This window comes from Trachymyrmex septentrionalis, unplaced genomic scaffold (genome assembly GCF_001594115.1).
Source record: "Trachymyrmex septentrionalis isolate Tsep2-gDNA-1 unplaced genomic scaffold, Tsep1.0 scaffold654, whole genome shotgun sequence".
Lineage (NCBI taxonomy): Eukaryota > Metazoa > Arthropoda > Insecta > Hymenoptera > Formicidae > Trachymyrmex > Trachymyrmex septentrionalis.
Window position 1 is genome coordinate 6184 of NW_017305837.1, and position 7427 is coordinate 13610.

Here is a 7427-nt window from a genome sequence, read left to right on the forward strand (position 1 = left end):
CACGCACGCACGCACGCACGCACGCACGCACGCACGCACACACACACACACACAGGCGCAAGCATCTACACATATACCAGTTGCAGTCTCTCTTAAATACTGAGAGTAACGCAATGAAACACGAGACAGCAGAACGAAAGCAGGACAAAGAGGGAGAGGTTTTTATTGCTGCAAGAAAAGAGTTAAAATATTTGATTAAGGAGTAGAAGAAAGCAGTACAGAACATAGTGAAACGATAAGTAATTTTGGTGACAAGGGGGTTAAAAGTAAAATAAAGTTCAACTGAAGAAGGCATCAAAAATATAAAAAAATCATGAAGTAAAAAAAAAAGAAAAAAATGAAAAACAGTACAGGTGTAGAATAAAACGTTGCCATATCCTAAGCTAGCTAGATCTCTGTTAAATACATAGATATATGGTCATATTTACGGACGCAGTAGGAGAAGCGGAGGCAAGAATTTTTGATACGCTGTACACAATTTATAAATTTTTGACAGGATTGGGTAGTGTTAAGTTAAAAAAATAAAAATTAAGTTAAAAAGTTAAAAAGCTAATTAATCTTAAGTTAACTTAGTTATATTTTAGACTCTTAACTTTTTAACTTTATTTAGTTACGTTTTATCCTTAACTATTAATTTTTTATTTAATTCTTTGAAGTCAAACCTCAGACATAATATGCGGCAATAGCGATAACTGAAAATGAGATGAAAATGGCGAAAGTGAGAAAATTTATTACATCTTGACCAATGAAATTATAAATATTTTAATGAATCTTCTCACTTTTGTAATTTTCACCTCATTTTAAATTATTCAATCGATCCCTCATATTTCAATCTGTTAGAAATCGTATTTCCATTATTTGTAAGATTAAAATTCTGAATTCATGAATTTAAAAAATAAAAGAAAAACAAATTTAACTTTTAACTATTCAATTTTTTTTATTAACTTAACTTTTAATTCAATTAATTTTATAAAGATTAAAAAATAAAGAGCGTACAGCCACAACTAAGGATGTCAATAAGTTCTATATTATTCTTTAAACATAACAATAGGTAGACGTTTCGGTCAAGATTTAACCTTTCTTCAGTACATTAAATACGTTAAAAATTAAAATAAAGACATAATTTTACTAATAACTGTAATGATAGATAGTACAAAATTTAATATTTCCTAATTATACGGAATTGTTCGCAATCAATATCAGTGATTTATAAATTTTAAACATTGAAATCAAATCAAATACAAATTTATAACGATAGCATGTACGTATTTTATTATTTCCTTATTATACGACTTATTCGCAATCGATGTAATTGGTCTGCGATAATAGTCATCACATTATATGGATAGAAATCTTTCCAGTTGCAAAGGTTTTTAATACATCTTATCTTCAATATAAGTAATACGAGTATTTCAATTAAATACAGACAAGCCCCACGCGAAGAGACACACAAGTACCGAGTTCTATTGTGAAACAAACATCAATTTAATAAATGAGTTAATTATTATCATATTTAAAAAAAAAAAGCTATTAATTTACAAAAATTGTTAATGTTTAAATTTAAAATCGAATGCTATTTAGAGACCTTTTCTGAACTTTAACATGAATTTGATAAACTTACGTGTATCTTGTGGCACGGGAACTCATCCAAACACATGAATATTGTGATATTAAAAAAAAAAATTAATCTTTACTTTCATAATGCCCCAAGCCCGAAAGTGGTCTATTTATAGTAGGAACGAAGGAGAAAGAAGGAGGAAGTTAGTTTCCTAAGAAGTAGGAAAGGGAAGTGGAAGAATTTTAGAGTGGGGCTAAAATTCTTTTTCTAGGAGAGAGAAGTAAAGGTCTGGAAACTTCTTAGAGTCATTCTGTTTATTTAATCCATTTTTTTGTGTTTTTATGTGAATCATTTCAGAAACTATTCTTTTATAGTGCGAGCTTCCGGAATCTAATATTTTTGTATTAATCCAGTCTATCTCGTGATCAGTTTCAATTCTGTGATTCGAGATGACCGAGAGGAAATTGACAGTTTTTTTAATATCATTTATGTGTTCTTTTAGTCGGGTCTTTAATTTCCTTTTTGTCTGTCTATGAGGGTGGTCCCAGAAGTACCCGACCTGACGTACAGATGGCGGTTGTTGTATAAAAAAAATCACTGTAGGGGAAAGCACCAACTTTCTAAAGCTTAACTATGAAGTTTGAAGACGCTACGTTGTTCGGTATTTGTTTGGCAGCCATCAATAGTGGACGATCTCGGTGAATTTGCAAGGATGGAAAAAATTGGTCATCGTTATGTGATACAATACTTTCATTTGAAAGGTCTTAGCCCAACCAATATCAAAGCCGAGCTGGATTCTACTCTGGAGGAGTCTGCTCCTTTGTTTACAACAGTAAAATATTGGGTGGCAGAGTTTAAACGAGGCCGTACGAGCTGCGAAGACGAACATCGCAGTGGTCGACCAAGTGAGGTGGCCATTCCAGAAATGGTGAAGAAAATCCACAAAATGGTATTGGGTGACCGTCGATTGAAAGTGCGCGAGCTAGCAGACATGGTAAACATTTCAAAAAGTGCTGTACATCGCATATTGGCTGAAAATTTGGAGATGAGAAAGCTGTGCGCAAGGTGGGTGCCGCGCTTGCTCACAATCGAACAAAAGCAGCGTCGAGAGGATGTTGAGTTAAAGTTCGAATTGCTTCCCCACGCACCCTATTCGCCAGATTTAGCCCCCTCGGATTATTTTCTCTTTCCAAACTTGAAAAAATGGCTCGGTGGTAGAAGATTTACCAACAATGAAGAGGTGGAGTCTGCGGTTAATGGCTATTTTGAAAAGTTCAACGGTTCTTACTATAAACAGGCCATCGAAGCTATTGAACATCGCTGGGAAAAGTGTATTGAGCTAAAAGGAGACTATGTTGAGAAATAAAGATATTTTTTTCCAAATTTTTTGTGTTTTCTTTGTTAGGTCGGGTACTTCTGGGACCACCCTCATAACATACAAATAATTACAGTCTTTGCAATTGATCTGGTATACGTCAATTAATTTTGTTATAAATTAACTTGCATCTTAACAAGTTATCTAAGTTAAATTTTCAAGGTTTTAATTTTAACTTAACTTAGTTAAAAAAGAAAGTTAACTTACCCAACTTTGATTATTGATTAAGAACTGTAACGTAGACAACATCGGCGTAATCATAAAATAATGAAATAACGAATAATTGAGAAAAAAGAAGTTTTGGAATGCAAGAAAAGGATGTGACCAAAGCGAGAAAGTAGACGGGCGTAAGCAGCTCGATACTTGACGGACACGTGTAACTGGAATGTCCATGAAGAGTCAACATGGACACCAAGAATCTTAATAGAGGAGGAGCGAGAAATTGGAACAGAGTTAAAAGAAATATCGAAGGATTGAATATGGGATAATAATGTTGAGAAACCCACAATTAGCGAGAATGATTTAGAGAGATTTAAATGCAGTGAATTATTAGTAGATCATTCGGGAATAAATTTTAGAAGATCTTTATTTAAAGCAGAACAGGCTGCAAGTATCGAATAGGTAAAACAAATTTGAAAAGAATTACGTCTGCATACATGGAAAGCTTAGAGGATAGAAAAACATTAGACAAATCAGAGATAAAAATATTAAAAAATAAAATTCCGTGAATGGAACCCTGAGGTACTCCAGGAAAAAACAGCATGAGAGGAAGAGAAAAGAGGAAAAGAATTATATTTCAGAACCTTTCTGCTGAGTGCGATTTGTAAAGAACGAGCAGATTAGCAAGAGAGCCGAATGGGAGAGACTGCATAGCTTGAATTTGACTAAAAATAGGTCACGGTTTTAACGGTAGAAAGCCTTTTATAAAAACATTTTATAATTGTGTATTTGCTTATAATTGTGAATTTAAGACTCCTGCTCTCAATTAAAGATATTATTAAATAAAAAGATAAGTAATATAAAATTAAATATTATCATATAGAGACTATGAGTACACTTAAAAATTGTTACCTTAAAACGACAAAAGCTAATGGGAATTAATATGTTGACGAGAATCAATTTGATGATACAGAAGATGCATATTTTGTTGTCATCCTGCATAATAATTATGATATAGTAAAAAAAGTACGTAAGAGAGCCCCCCCAAATGGCTAAAGCATATAGATAAGAAAGATACGCCCTAGGTTGTCCACGGGGATATTCGAACATGCTTAAACCGAAGAACGAGCCAAAAATCAATAATGGTGTCAGCGCTCTTTCTACTGTCTCTGTCATAGTTTCTGAGTCGTCGTCTAGTATTTTAACTGAATTAGTTCTTGCTGCATGAGACACAAACACGTTAAATATTTTTTATAAGATTTCCAGAAATAGTTTTCGCAGTTCCTTTAGAAACTTTGTGAGAACTACACTGTAACATTTGTACACTGGGGGATAACGTATGTAAATACCGTTAAACCAACAAGTATTGAACAACAGAATGAACACAGACAATCTAGATTAGATTACCTTTCTTTTCATGTAATTTTTATTTATAGATCAAGGCCATCAGTTATGGATTCCCCTTGAAAAAAAAATTCATATTTTTGTTCAGAACGATATCAAACGTTTTATGAGATGTTTAATAATTATAATTAATCATATAGATTACATTATGGATGATCTTATTTCATTTTGGTACTCTTGTATGTTTTAAGTTTAATTAAATTAAGTAATGACAATTATCCACAATTACATCGTATGTACTAATTTCGGATCAGATTACCAAATGTTTTATCCATTTTGGATTTAATTTCAATTGAGACCATGATATCGATTTTTTTAAATGAAATTTTAATGGAATGATATTTACTACTTCCTATAAAAGCCGTAAAGAAATTTTGGTAAATATGAATTTTCGGTGACATGTCATCGATTCGAATGTCCTTTTGATATATTGTAGGGGAGAATGTTCTGAATGATTACTCATAAAAAGTGCGGGACGGTATTGATTTAGAAGATATAGTAAATTAAAGTTTTATAATATGTAGAGAATGAATTTGAAAATCTCTCTCTCTCTCTCTCTCTCTCTCTCTCTCTCTCATGCGTTGCAAATTACAGATACAAAATATATAATTTTGATGGAAATGTTTACAAATGCATTTAATTTGAAAACATTTGCTTTCTATTAATCTCGAATTTAATATATAACAAATGTTATCGTACCCAACCATAACTTAATGCACCCTTGTAACGTACTGTGAAAATACTTTATATCATTCGTAATTATTTGCAAAAGTAGCAACTTAATAATAAAAAGTTTGAATTATTTATACCATATATGGTAATTTATTGCTATATCTCATAGCAAAAAAGTCACGTTCATATTATAGTAAACTCTCAATAGTCACAACACTTGTAATATTACTGTAAAAACATCAAAGGCTACACCACATTATTATCTTGATCTGAATGTGTCATAATATAATAAATAACTTTTAATTCATCTGTATAATGATGTCACACTTGTAACACAGCGGACATTTTCACAGTATAACGATTTTACTGTCGTATCACACACCCGTGACAAGATAAATATTTGCACGTCATCATGACTTTGTTGCGATTACTGGGACTTCATTTGCTATAGAAAATTTATTAATATATAATTAATCAATCAAAATTTATTGTCTTCACCAAATGATATTTGAATACAATCCTAAAGAATCGTAAAGACTCACTGCGAATCAATGTTGGCCGTGGCTTCATCGAGAACGAGTAAATGATTATTTCTCAAGATGGCTCTGGCCAAACATATGAGTTGCCTCTGACCGACACTGAAATTATGACCGCTAGAGAAGATATTGTCCAGAGTGACATCAGCTCGACTTGTCGCAACACCTTCCACAGCTTCAAATCATCGTACTGATTAAACGGATCCAGATTGTAACGTAAATTCTCAGAAAAGAGCACAGGTTCCTATGATATAATGGAGATTTTGCAGCGCAGTTCACTGAGGCCCACCATGTTTGTGTCTCGATCATCGATCTCGCCTTCTAGACCTTCATTGAACAAGCGAAAGAGCGTTCAGATTAAGGAAGACTTGCCGGTACCAGTTCGTCCAACTACCCCAACTTTCCAGCGAGGCTCGATGGATACGTTCAGATTCTGTAAAGCCCGATTACGTGTTAAAACACCATTAATGTTTGTAAGAATGAACAGTCTTAGGTTTATTTTATACCTTCAAAACTGGTGGATTATCCATATGCTATTTCATGTTGACATCCTTCAAGATCAATTGTCCTTGGGATGGCCATGTAGGTGGCGGTGGATTGTCCGAAGTAATAGGTTCCTCCTTAGGAAGGTTCGTGTACTGAAAAATCCTTTCCACGGAGGTCATCAGTGACACCGACTAGCTAAACTGTTTTATGGTGTATTGTAGACAAACTATTTCAGAATTTATATCTATCTATAAGGAAATTTAGAAAAATTACAAACTTTTCCAACTTCTAAAAAGTCTCAACTCATTTAAAAATTAAAAAATTTTTCTAAAAATTTTTATAATTATACCATATAACAATAATGAAATATTCTAAAAATTACCTTGAAAATATTTTAAAAAATTGTTATAAACGAATTTTTCTGAATGTCTCTGTAGAGTAGTTAAGACGACTATCGGATTTCGTAACTGTTATTCATCGGAAGGATTGATGTGGAAGAAGAACATAGGAGCAGTTTGAAGAACATGATGTTGTGAAGGTTACTACTCGAATTCATAGAAACCTTCATGTAAAGAAAACTGCGAAACAACATAGTAGCGATGCAGAACGTGTATGGCATTCATAGTGCTCAGGTTGTTTGGGTTCAACGTGAAGATCGACCCAAAGAAACTATTGTTGTACATGTTCGCGAATTGTTTTATGTCATTAGTAGTATTTTCAATACGCTTCACATCCTCCAAGGTAGTCCAGTATGATAACCAGTAGTCATTCCTGGTAGTGGCGATTTAACTGATGATGAGAGAGCATCAGCAGTACGGATAGCGTGAAATTATTACTACCGTTATGAAGATATTTCTTGTACACTCTGCCGGCTACTCGACGGTGTGCCGACATCTCGGCTTCCGGACTGTTCTCCACATAATCCGTGTGAATCATCAGTGTCCGAGTGCTGCACGATGGCAAAATAATAATCTTATTACTTGAATTTATCTCCCTTAATAAATGTAATCTGATGAAGTTAATTCAATTATTTAAAAACAAAGAAAGTAATGTTAAGAAAATATGTGTAAATATTTGAAAACTATTTAACTTTTTTAAATCTTAATTTAAAAACTTCTTCTACGCTTTATTAATTGATAATAATTAGTGAAAGTATATTAGAAATCTTTTATTGCGCAAAAACACAAACATTTTTTTTAATTATTTTGTATTTTTATTTTCATTTATGTCCTTTTTT

General features: G+C 32.8%; 1 pseudogene; it reads right to left on the reverse strand.

Annotated features, from left to right (window-relative positions):
- Window positions 1-5706: 5706 nt before the first annotated feature.
- Window positions 5707-6377, reverse strand: LOC108753118 (annotated as a pseudogene).
- Between the last annotated feature and the right edge of the window lie 1050 nt (window positions 6378-7427).